The following is a 13,282-nucleotide window of genomic DNA, read 5'->3' on the forward strand; positions in this document are numbered from 1 at the left end:
GTGTTTCACTTCTAAATCTAAATTCAGCAGCGCTTTTGTTTCCGAGCAACAGTCCCCAAAGTTAATAACGGCTTTCATCATGTTGCGATTAAATCTCCTGATTGTCCAGATTGTATTTTGTGTTAAGCTACAGTGTGGTGCACATATACTTACACTTTCTAAACACAGAAGGGATGGATTTCACGCTGCGTACTATTAAACGCTGGCAAATCACGCTCAGCTTATTTCTGAATAATAACTTCAGCGGCTTTACTGGTGTCCCTTTAATTCCTTTATAATACACGGCGGCTTAATTCTTTCTTTAATTTGCAGCCGTATGGAGGAGATAATGTGCTGCTGATATTATATATCACTCACCGTAATGTTCCTGTTTCCTAACTGAAAGTTTTGCATTAACACTTAATGCAGTAGAGTAGACCAGTGGTTCTCAAATGGGGGTCCAGGGCACTTTGCAATAACCTTGCTTGCAAGATGGATAACCTCGCGAGATCAAAAGAGATTCTCTCGACGTAATCCATCTTGTCATGCGCAGGCAGTTAAGATGATTGGCTTAGAAACCCGAACCATGGCCGGCTCGACGAATCAGCGGCAGCCTCAGGCGGGCTTTCTGTGTGACGCACATGGTCTTTGTAGTTCTTTTCACTCGTCAACATGGCTGCCGCCGCGGAAGTGACAGGCAGTCTGAATGAAATTGAATGTAACGTTCCCAATTCTATGTATTAAATTCTAAAAAACGACCCTCAACATTTGGGAAGGCTAAGCCACACAACTAGTTCGTTATAATCGAACGTCATGCTTCGAAGGCGACTTTACGACGATGAGGACGTGAGGACTCAGTTACTCTACAGGCACAGGCACCTTCCTCCGGTCGCAAACGTGACGTCAGAGGCATGGCGATCTGATTGGTTGAAGTTAACATGCACCAGCGGTGATAGACAGATGGGTCATCCAATCACCTGCCAAGTAGCTTGGAAAAAGTGTCCGCCTCCGCCAGCGGGTTGGATTACTGCATTGCCAGATGGACTGGTTTAGTGAAACGTAATGTGAAGCTAACCGTCCATCTGGCAGCGTCAGGTTAACTTTGCAAGGGGGTCCGCGAAAAGTTTTCAGGAAAATAGAAATAAAAACTCTTTATTTTGCAAAAGCTTCATAGTTCAACAAAAATATGTTATGCTTAAATCTAAAATGGTTCATGGATTATATTCTAATCTAACAAACCTAGTAAGTCAAACTTTATTTGTATAGCACCCTTCTCAGCACGGATGCACAGTGCGCTTCACAGTGGTTTAAAGTCAAAATATAAAATCCAACAAAATATAAAATACAGCAAAAAGGGCATAAAGATAATACACAACATACAGACTCAGAAGTTCAGAGTACAAATTCAACAGTTCCATCTACAAAAGTCCAAACGCCAAACGCCTGTCTGAAAAGGTGGGTCTTCAGCTGCCCCTTGAAGATCTCCACAGAAGCAGAGGCTTTTAAGTCCTGGTGGAGCTCATTCCAGAGCCTATCAATTTAAAAGTCAAGCACGTTACCGTGGAAACAATTAAGCTTAGCCCAAAATCACAAATCAGAATGAGGGGGTCCCCGGCATATTTTCTTTCTTGTAAGGGGTCCTTGGCTGAAAAACATTTGAGAACCTCTGGAGTAGACCTTCCACCATAGTAAACAGGCTCTGGATCAGCTTTAAGACAATGTTGACTCTGTGCTTTAAAAGGCGGTGTCATGTGACTCTGTGCTTTAAAAGGCGGTGTCATGTGACTGTGTGCTTTAAAAGGCGGTGTCATGTGACTCTGTGCTTTAAAAGGCGGTGTCATGTGACTGTGCTTTAAAAGGTGGTGTAATTCTGCGCTGTGGTGACATACAGCACTTTCCAGACGTTGATGCATTTTGACACATTGGTTGGTTTTTACATCTATACTCATAATTTTAGAACATTATACGGATCTTGCAATAGACACCACACACACACACACACACACACACACACACACACACACACACACGTGAGAGAGAGAGAGATGGGGGAGTCTGTGATGGAGGACACCTCGAGGTAACTCATTTGAAAGTGGGTAGGGAAAAAGGGAGAGAGCACACAGAGAGAGAGAGAGCCCTCTGATGAGACGTGACAGTGGGGTACTGCAGCTGTGACCCCCTGAAGGTTTAACCACCTGACTGACAAAACCTACAGTAAGTCTCCTAATGTCAGACACAGTAGCAGTACATGTAGCGACACATCACACACACACATGTGCACGTACCGTACACAAAGAAACAGCATACTGACAGAAACAGACGGGCAGACACACACACACACACACACACACACACACACACACACACACACACACACACACAGAGTGTTTCAGTCCCCCTCTCTCACCCTCTGTCTCTACACTTGCAGGATTGTGACGTGTGGGCTGGCAGCCTCTGAAGAGGAAAGTCCTTCACTGCCTGGCCCACTGTGCTGATATACACTAATCGGATCACACACATTTTCCAACTCAGCCTTCATTTTTTTGTCAATGGCACACCTGTCAAGTTTCATGAGTGCATCTAGCACAGTTTAGATGCTATCACATTGCATCTAGCATAAGGTGACCAGACGTCCCCGATTTTCGGGGACAGTCCCCGATTTCGGTGCTCTGTCCCCGGCTGGAGCTGTCCCCGAAAATGTCCCCGATTTTGGCCACAAAGTCAAATAATAATACTGGCAAGAAACTCGATAACAGAGCATTTGCGGCACCACAAAAGCCTGTCGTTGTGCACGTTGTGCAAAGTGCTGCCTGTGTGTGACAGAGTAGATCACAGAGTAGATGTTCTCCCTCTGCCCGTGCGTGGTTTTCCCAGGACCCAGCCGCCCGCAACCGAAGCCCCAGAGGTGGCGAACGAGAGGCGGCGTCTGCTTGCTGCTTTTGCTACCGTCCTTGTTTACCGGACCCCATTCAGCGGGTTATCCATCCCAGTTGTTTTGAATACCGGTAGTTAAAAGTACAGTAAAGCTATCTGGTAAGTAAGTGCAGTAACTAACTCAAAACGTTTTTGTAGAGAAGTCAGTAACGTTTTTATGTACACCAAACTCCATTGAAAAAAATGTCAATTTTTAACATGATTGGCGATGGATCATTGTTATCTAGTCATTAGCCTACTGTTCCCTAAATTGGCCTTCAGCCATCAAAACTTTGATAACCCCTGGTTTAAATTAACACAATAGGTCATATTTATCTCTAGATTACAATTTTAATCATTAAAATTGCCTTTTAGTATTAACATGATTTTTTAAATTATTTTGTCAGCATTTAATATTAAATTAGCAGTTAATATGGTCATGTGGCCATTGAATACTTGAAACTGGTGAGCGACACCCTAAACTCAAGGAAAGTGTTTACTGAGGTAATAAATCACTACTGTAATGTTTTTGTTTTGTGGAAATAAATTATCCACCAGTTGGTGAGGTCAAAGAGAGAAGTTGTCCCTCTCTATGTTCCTGCCACTCTACACAATACACCAGTAGCCTATTTCCCATACCAAGGCTGTCTAATTTGTGGTAAAATGTGCCAGATAACTAGTAACCATTAGTAACCACTGCTTCTTTTTCAATTGTTTCAAAATCACAAAGTTCTTCATAGATCTAGCCTCTTACTTTTGCTCTCAAAGTGCACCAGATTTATACATTTGACTGTAAAATGTACACAATTTTCTAAAAGACGGGGGGGCACAGCCTTCCCTGGGCCCCCCTAGTAGACCACAAAATGTCCCCGATTTTCATTTGGGAAATCTGGTCACCTTAATCTAGCACAGTTTAGATGCTATCACATTGCATCTAGCAGTTTAGATGCTATCACATTGCATCTAGCCCAGTTTAGATGCTATCGCATTGCATCTAGCACAGTTTAGATGGGGTCATCCCTATGTTCCCCGGGTCCTATGTTCCCCGGGTCCTATGTTCCCCGTTTTTCCCAAATGGTGTCCACCCGCTATGCCGACCACCCGCAATGCCGACCTTAGGTTTAGGCGTGGGGGTGGGAGAGGTTAGGTTTTGGGTTAGGGTCTGGGGGAGGTTAGGTTTAGGCATGGGGGGAGGTTAGGTTTGGCGTGGGGGCTGGGAGAGGTTAGTGAAAAACGGGGAATATAGAACCCGGGGAACATAGAACCCGGGGAACATAGACATGATCCCGTTTAGATGCTATCACATTGCATCTAGCACAGTTTAGATGCTATCACATTGCATCTAGCCCAGTTTAGATGCTATCACATTGCATCTAGCACAGTTTAGATCAGCGATCCTCAAAGTCCGGACTCCGGTCCGCATCCGGACCCAGACGCCATCCTATCCGGACCGAGCCCTATAACCTACAAATCACTGAATGGTTACATTTTCACGGAGCATTTCTATTTTAACCGGCACATGCTTTTCTAGCCTTTACGGTACTGGTTTATCTGTCAGGAAGCTCACAGACCAATGCATGCGCTGTAAATCATCACACGTGATGCTACTCAGCCAATCAACAAGCGAATCGATTCTGCCTGCTGCTGCTGCGGGAGAGTTGACACACGGCGGAGGAGAGGTGAGACTCAGAGAAATGCGAGAGAAGTATTTCACATCGCGTGCTCAAAAGAAACGAGTAGACCGCGAAAACAAAGCTTTAGTTTTAATCCAGAGCAGGCAGACTCATGTTCATTTATTGGTCTCACGAGCAGTTCAAAACCAGTATGTCTCGTGAAGTGTGATGCGATCCTGACCAGCTGTCTATGGAAGTGCCACACATGAGCACACACACACTCAAATCCAGGGCGCACACACACCGGCATGCAAAGTTTGCATTGCGAGCGACCGATAGATAGAAAGACAGACAGACAGGCAGGCAGGCACAGACAAACAGAGTGGGAGCTCACTTCTATCAAGAGAAAAGGAGGTTTGTTGGCTGAGAGCCTGACTGATAAAATGTGAAATGGAGTTAAGAAAAGGAAGACAAGGGGGAACTTATTTTTCTAAAATTAAAGCACTTTATTTTAAGATGCAAATTTTTCCAAAGCACTCTGTTGTGTTATTTCTAAATGCAGCCATTATTTTACTTGAAATGAGAAAAGAACATGTATTTATTATTAGTGTAGGCTAGTTATTTATAATTAATCCAGTTAAATATGAAAACTGTAAATAAACATTATTGATGTTTATTTTGATTTAACAGTCAGTCATTGACTACATACAGACGTTGTACCATTAGGCTACTGCAATCATTGAAGTAGCCTAAGTTCAATGGGACTGAATCATAACGCAAGCTCAATGTTCCGGACCTTCGCTTGAGGACATTTTCTCTATCTGGACCTCTTAGAATTTTAATTGAGTGCCCCTGGTTTAGATGCTATCACATTGCATATAGCCCAGTTTAGATGCTACTGTATCACATTGCATCTAGCCCAGTTTAGATGCTATCACATTGCATCTAGCACAGTTTAGATGCTATCACATTGCATCTAGCACAGTTTAGATGCTATATTACATGTGCCATGGCACGAGTCCGATACCTCACGAGTCCGACACCTCACAAGTCCGAAAAAAGAGGCTAACTTCCCCCAGACCCTAACCCAAAACCTAACCTCTCCCACCCCCACGCCTAAACCTAACCTCCCCCAGACCCTAACCCAAAACCTAACCTCTCCCACCCCCACGCCTAAACCTAACCTCCCCCAGACCCTAACCCAAAACCATGAGGTGTCGGACTCGTGAGGTATCGGACTCGTGAGGTATCGGACTAGGGGGCAGTCCCCATATTACATTGCATCTAGCCCAGTTTAGATGCTATCACATTGCATCTAGCCCAGTTTAGATGCTATCACATTGCATCTAGCCCAGTTTAGATGCTATCACATTGCATCTAGCCCAGTTTAGATGCTATCACATTGCATCTAGCACAGTTTAGATGCTATCGCATTGCATCTAGCACAGTTTAGACGCTATATTACATTGCATCTAGCACAGTTTAGATGCTATCACATTGCATCTAGCCCAGTTTAGATGCTATCACATTGCATCTAGCACAGTTTAGATGCTATCACATTGCATCTAGCACAGTTTAGATGCTATCACATTGCATCTAGCACAGTTTAGATGCTATATTACATTGCATCTAGCACAGTTTAGATGCTATATTACATTGCATCTAGCACAGTTTAGATGCTATCACATTGCATCTAGCACAGTTTAGATGCTATGACATTGCATCTAGCCCAGTTTAGATGCTATCACATTGCATCTACATTGCTATCACAATGTCCAGGAGAGGCACTCTGACTGAGTCTTCTAATGTCCAGGAGAGGCACTCTGACTGAGTCTTCTAATGCTCAGGTATTTAGTAATCTGACTGAGTCTTCTAATGGTCAGGTATTTAGTAATCTGACTGAGTCTTCTAATGGTCAGGTATTTAGTAATCTGACTGTGTCTTCTAATGGTCAGGTATTTAGTAATCTGACTGAGTCTTCTAATGGTCAGGTATTTAGTAATCTGACTGAGTCTTCTAATGGTCAGGTATTTAGTAATCTGACTGAGTCTTCTAATGGTCAGGTATTTAGTAATCTGACTGTGTCTTCTAATGGTCAGGTATTTAGTAATCTGACTGAGTCTTCTAATGGTCAGGTATTTAGTAATCTGACTGAGTCTTCTAATGGTCAGGTATTTAGTAGGGGTGTCACGATACACTCAGTTCACGATACGATACGTACATGTATCACGATACTGGGTTCACGATAACGATACGATACGATACGATTTTAACAATATTTTTTTAAACTTGAATAATGACAATATATGACTGGAAAAGTAGTATTTTATTTGAAATGCACAAATACAAAACATGCTGTTGTGGGAAATTGTTATTACAATAACAACTAGAAAAAACATGAGATTGGAGATAAGGCTTATCTTGAAATAGAATTAGTTACACCGTCACTTAGATTTACTTTGAACTAAAAGGTTTCTCAGCAGTATAAATTCTCATTATGCATCTTCAGTTTTTCTTCAAACTCAAACAACAAGACTTTTCTTAATCTATTTTTTATGCATCTTCAGTTTTTCCTGTCAAGTAAACAGTTTTGCCAGAAACTCAATTCAATGGTTTCTCTCCTGTATAACTTCTCATGTGTCTCTTCAGAGACTTGTTCAACTGAACTACTTTCCACACATTGAACTTCAACAAACAAAGACGTTTCTTAGTCTCTTTAAAAAAAAAAAAAAAAAAAAAAATTTTTTTTGCGATATGAGATTTCATCTCAACGATACATATCGTGACGTTTTACTATCGCGAAATTTCGTGGGACGATATATTGTGACACCCCTAGTATTTAGTAATCTGACTGAGTCTTCTAATGGTCAGGTATTTAGTAATCTGACTGTGTCTTCTAATGGTCAGGTATTTAGTAATCTGACTGAGTCTTCTAATGGTCAGGTATTTAGTAATCTGACTGAGTCTTCTAATGGTCAGGTATTTAGTAATCTGACTGTGTCTTCTAATGGTCAGGTATTTAGTAATCTGACTGAGTCTTCTAATGGTCAGGTATTTAGTAATCTGACTGAGTCTTCTAATGGTCAGGTATTTAGTAATCTGACTGAGTCTTCTAATGGTCAGGTATTTAGTAATCTGACTGTGTCTTCTAATGGTCAGGTATTTAGTAATCTGACTGAGTCTTCTAATGGTCAGGTATTTAGTAATCTGACTGAGTCTTCTAATGGTCAGGTATTTAGTAATCTGACTGAGTCTTCTAATGGTCAGGTATTTAGTAATCTGACTGAGTCTTCTAATGGTCAGGTATTTAGTAATCTGACTGAGTCTTCTAATGGTCAGGTATTTAGTAATCTGACTGAGTCTTCTAATGGTCAGGTATTTAGTAATCTGACTGAGTCTTCTAATGGTCAGGTATTTAGTAATCTGACTGAGTCTTCTAATGGTCAGGTATTTAGTAATCTGACTGAGTCTTCTAATGGTCAGGTATTTAGTAATCTGACTGAGTCTTCTAATGGTCAGGTATTTAGTAATCTGACTGAGTCTTCTAATGGTCAGGTATTTAGTAATCTGACTGTGTCTTCTAATGGTCAGGTATTTAGTAATCTGACTGAGTCTTCTAATGGTCAGGTATTTAGTAATCTGACTGAGTCTTCTAATGGTCAGGTATTTAGTAATCTGACTGTGTCTTCTAATGGTCAGGTATTTAGTAATCTGACTGAGTCTTCTAATGGTCAGGTATTTAGTAATCTGACTGAGTCTTCTAATGGTCAGGTATTTAGTAATCTGACTGAGTCTTCTAATGGTCAGGTATTTAGTAATCTGACTGTGTCTTCTAATGGTCAGGTATTTAGTAATCTGACTGAGTCTTCTAATGGTCAGGTATTTAGTAATCTGACTGAGTCTTCTAATGGTCAGGTATTTAGTAATCTGACTGAGTCTTCTAATGGTCAGGTATTTAGTAATCTGACTGAGTCTTCTAATGGTCAGGTATTTAGTAATCTGACTGAGTCTTCTAATGGTCAGGTATTTAGTAATCTGACTGAGTCTTCTAATGGTCAGGTATTTAGTAATCTGACTGAGTCTTCTAATGGTCAGGTATTTAGTAATCTGACTGAGTCTTCTAATGGTCAGGTATTTAGTAATCTGACTGAGTCTTCTAATGGTCAGGTATTTAGTAATCTGACTGAGTCTTCTAATGGTCAGGTATTTAGTAATCTGACTGAGTCTTCTAATGGTCAGGTATTTAGTAATCTGACTGTGTCTTCTAATGGTCAGGTATTTAGTAATCTGACTGAGTCTTCTAATGTCCAGGGAAGGTGCATCTTGCTTTTGTTTTCTCCCTCATTTCCCTCTCATTTTCTGATACAAGTGTTCTCCCGTTGGCGCAGCAATGGAGGGAGGTTGGCTGTGCGATGCTTCCAGGGGGAGAAAGAGATAGAGAGAGAGAGAAAGAGAGAGAGAGAGAGGGAGAGAGAGAGAGAGAGGGAGAGAGAGAGAGAGAGGAGAGAGAGAGAGAGAGAGAGAGAGAGAGCGAGAGAGAGGGAGAGAGAGAGAGAGAGGGGAGAGAGAGAGAGAGAGAGAGAGAGAGAGAGGGAGGGAGAGAGAGAGAGAGAGAGAGAGAGAGAGAGAGAGAGAGAGAGAGAGAGGTTGTGTGGGCGGATGTCAGCCTCTGACTACAAATGAGAGCACACAAATGCACATTCTAATCCGTCACACATGTAATGAGCATGTCCCCGGTGTGCTCCCTTACCAAAACACACCGGCACAAATACACACACACACACACACACACACACACACACACACACACACACACACACACACACACACACACAGAGATCGAGAGAGAGAGATGCATAAAGCATGACATTCATACGATTCCAATGCTCTGAAGTGCTGGGAATTGCTTTCTGTATTCCGACTTCCCACACACAATAAAGCACCCCAGAGTACAGTGCGGCCGCGCTAATAACGGTGTAGGCGTGTCCGCGTATGAATCCAAATTAAAATATATAAATATATGACTTAAAAATATCCACCTTGGCAACTGGACGCTGAATACCGCTGGCCTCTCTCACCCGCTCAGGCTCTACTGTAGCTGTGTGCGTCGTGTAGTACTCAGAACTACACGACTTAACACTTCATGTTAATGAAGGATTAGACACACAGAAAGGTTATGTGCCTCCATTCACTGCTGATCAGGGGGCAGCTATACTGTGAAACAACCTCTCTCTCTCTCTCTCTCTCTCTCTCTCTCTCTCTCTCTCTCTCTCTCTCTCTCAAATAATCTCAACGAGGGTGCCATCATTTCATTCAGCTGAACGTTCTCTCTCACTCCCGCTAATGGAGCTATTTACATGATAGGTTTCCTTCCCCATCCGAGCGACTCAATAATAACAGGCTCTGAGTGAGAATTTGCCTCGTAGATTCAAGAGCCGCGAGCGTTTTGTCTGTGATGAGGCCCTTGATTGGCGAGCAGCATGCATGGCTGCTCGTGCACATACACTTCCACCTCAGTGACGCCTAGCGTGGCGTTAAAGATACTGTAAACAAGCTTGGTGGAAAGGTTACAGGCCTCAGGAGGTCCCTGAAGATCATCAAAGACACAAACCACCCCCACAACAGCCTGTTCTCCCTGCTACCCTCAGGGAGGAGATACAGGGTTCCAAAAGCACGCACAAATCGCTTGAGGAACAGTTTCTTCCCGCAGGTCACGAGACTCCTTAACATACACAAATAGTGTAGTAGCTGTACCGTACTGTAGCTGCTACCATTACGTATGTCTAATGTTTAATTGTATGCTTAATTAGGTATATGCTATTTGCACCTGTGCAAACAGAATGTCAATTATGTTTAAGTATGTTTAAAGTATGTACATGACATGTGCACCTATGTGCAGTGAATATGCCACTGTCTCTGACTTGTCTTATCACTTTACTGCCTTATTGCTTGTTGTTTCTCTTGTTTTCCTGCACCCATATGCCCTGTTATTTTGTACTATGTTGTAAACGGAGTCCACAGCACAAGAATTTCACACGTGATACGGAGTGACAATAAAAATCTTGAATCTTGAATCTTACAGGAGGACAGTGATATTCGCCGGCTCCAGTGATTAGATGGTTCATATAACTCTATTCGCTTCACATATGCTTGCTGCTTTATTCACGTGAATAATAATAATTATTATTAAGGTGCGCGGTTTTACTGTATGTTTGAGGTTGTTGAGCTCATCGAGGCATTTTCCACCTCATGGATATTTTTTTGCGTGTACATGCAACTGCAACAAGTGGTATGAAGCAGTATTAGAATATGAGGAGGTAGATAAGAAACACTGAAGACGTGTGAACGGCACAGAATTTGTAAGCATAAGGTACAATCTACATACTGACAGTTGCAAAATCAGCATAAAGGTAACAGGTCAACATCAACAAACCCAATTAACTGAATATTTTGCAATTCAGTTCCAATGTATTTTTGCTAATTTGCATTAAACACCAAATTAAATGTAATATTCACTCATGATGCATTAAAAAAAGATTGAATACATGATTTTTCTCCTCTTCACTCTCAGAAGCTTTTATGTCGGTATCACATTCTTAGGAATCCAGATTTTGTTTTAATGATTACTATTAATTAGTTCAAATTCAAGTTTGAACTGCTTCCCAGTTCAAGTTCAAATTGAGCTTGACTGAAATGTATTGGCTCAAACTCCACCCTGCTACATAGGCTGGTGTACATACATTATGTGATGAAACGTATTGGCCCAAACTCCACCCTGCTACATAGGCTGGTGTACATACATGATGTGATGAAACATATTGGCTCAAACTCCACCCTGCTACATAGGCTGGTGTACATACATTATGTAATGAAACATATTGGCTCAAACTCCACCCTGCTACATAGGCTGGTGTACATACATTATGTGATGAAATGTATTGGCTCAAACTCCACCCTGCTACATAGGCTGGTGTACATACATTATGTAATGAAACATATTGGCTCAAACTCCACCCTGCTACATAGGCTGGTGTACATACATTATGTAATGAAACATATTGGCTCAAACTCCACCCTGCTACATAGGCTGGTGTACATACATTATGTAATGAAACGTATTGGCTCAAACTCCACCCTGCTACATAGGCTGGTGTACATACATTATGTGATGAAATGTATTGGCTCAAACTCCACCCTGCTACATAGGCTGGTGTACATACATGATGTGATGAAATGTATTGGCTCAAACTCCACCCTGCTACATAGGCTGGTGTGCATACATTATGTGATGAAACGTATTGGCTCAAACTCCACCCTGCTACATAGGCTGGTGTACATACATTATGTGATGAAACATATTGGCTCAAACTCCACCCTGCTACATAGGCTGGTGTACATACATTATGTGATGAAACATATTGGCTCAAACTCCACCCTGCTACATAGGCTGGTGTACATACATGATGTGATGAAACGTATTGGCTCAAACTCCACCCTGCTACATAGGCTGGTGTACATACATTATGTGATGAAACATATTGGCTCAAACTCCACCCTGCTACATAGGCTGGTGTACATACATTATGTGATGAAATGTATTGGCTCAAACTCCACCCTGCTACATAGGCTGGTGTACATACATTATGTGATGAAATGTATTGGCTCAAACTCCACCCTGCTACATAGGCTGGTGTACATACATGATGTGATGAAACATATTGGCTCAAACTCCACCCTGCTACATAGGCTGGTGTACATACATGATGTGATGAAATGTATTGGCTCAAACTCCACCCTGCTACATAGGCTGGTGTACATACATTATGTGATGAAATATATTGGCTCAAACTCCACCCTGCTACATAGGCTGGTGTACATACATGATGTGATGAAATGTATTGGCTGAAACTCCACCCTGCTACATAGGCTGGTGTACATACATTATGTGATGAAACGTATTGGCTCAAACTCCACCCTGCTACATAGGCTGGTGTACATACATGATGTGATGAAACATATTGGCTCAAACTCCACCCTGCTACATAGGCTGGTGTGCATACATGATGTGATGAAACGTATTGGCTCAAACTCCACCCTGCTACATAGGCTGGTGTACATACATGATGTGATGAAACGTATTGGCTCAAACTCCACCCTGCTACATAGGCTGGTGTACATACATTATGTGATGAAACATATTGGCTCAAACTCCACCCTGCTACATAGGCTGGTGTGCATACATGATGTGATGAAATGTATTGGCTCAAACTCCACCCTGCTACATAGGCTGGTGTACATACATTATGTGATGAAATGTATTGGCTCAAACTCCACCCTGCTACATAGGCTGGTGTACATACATGATGTGATCAAACGTATTGGCTCAAACTCCACCCTGCTACATAGGCTGGTGTGCATACATGATGTGATGAAACGTATTGGCTCAAACTCCACCCTGCTACATAGGCTGGTGTACATACATTATGTGATGAAACATATTGGCTCAAACTCCACCCTGCTACATAGGCTGGTGTACATACATTATGTGATGAAACGTATTGGCCCAAACTCCACCCTGCTACATAGGCTGGTGTACATACATGATGTGATGAAACATATTGGCTCAAACTCCACCCTGCTACATAGGCTGGTGTACATACATTATGTGATGAAATGTATTGGCTCAAACTCCACCCTGCTACATAGGCTGGTGTGCATACATGATGTGATGAAACATATTGGCTCAAACTCCACCCTGCTACATAGGCTGGTGTGCA

At 42.1% G+C, this 13,282-nt stretch overlaps 1 protein-coding gene across 1 annotated transcript in view; it reads right to left on the reverse strand.

The window, feature by feature from the left end:
• The window catches only part of alk (ALK receptor tyrosine kinase), a gene marked incomplete at both ends in the record, with an annotated part of 658,401 nt that overhangs the window by 271,492 nt on the left and 373,627 nt on the right, over window positions 1-13,282 (reverse strand). The gene's annotated exons all lie outside the window — the stretch shown is intronic.

This window comes from Poromitra crassiceps (assembly GCF_964638095.1).
Source record: "Poromitra crassiceps genome assembly, chromosome: 3".
In the NCBI taxonomy this organism is placed as follows: Eukaryota; Metazoa; Chordata; class Actinopteri; order Beryciformes; family Melamphaidae; genus Poromitra; species Poromitra crassiceps.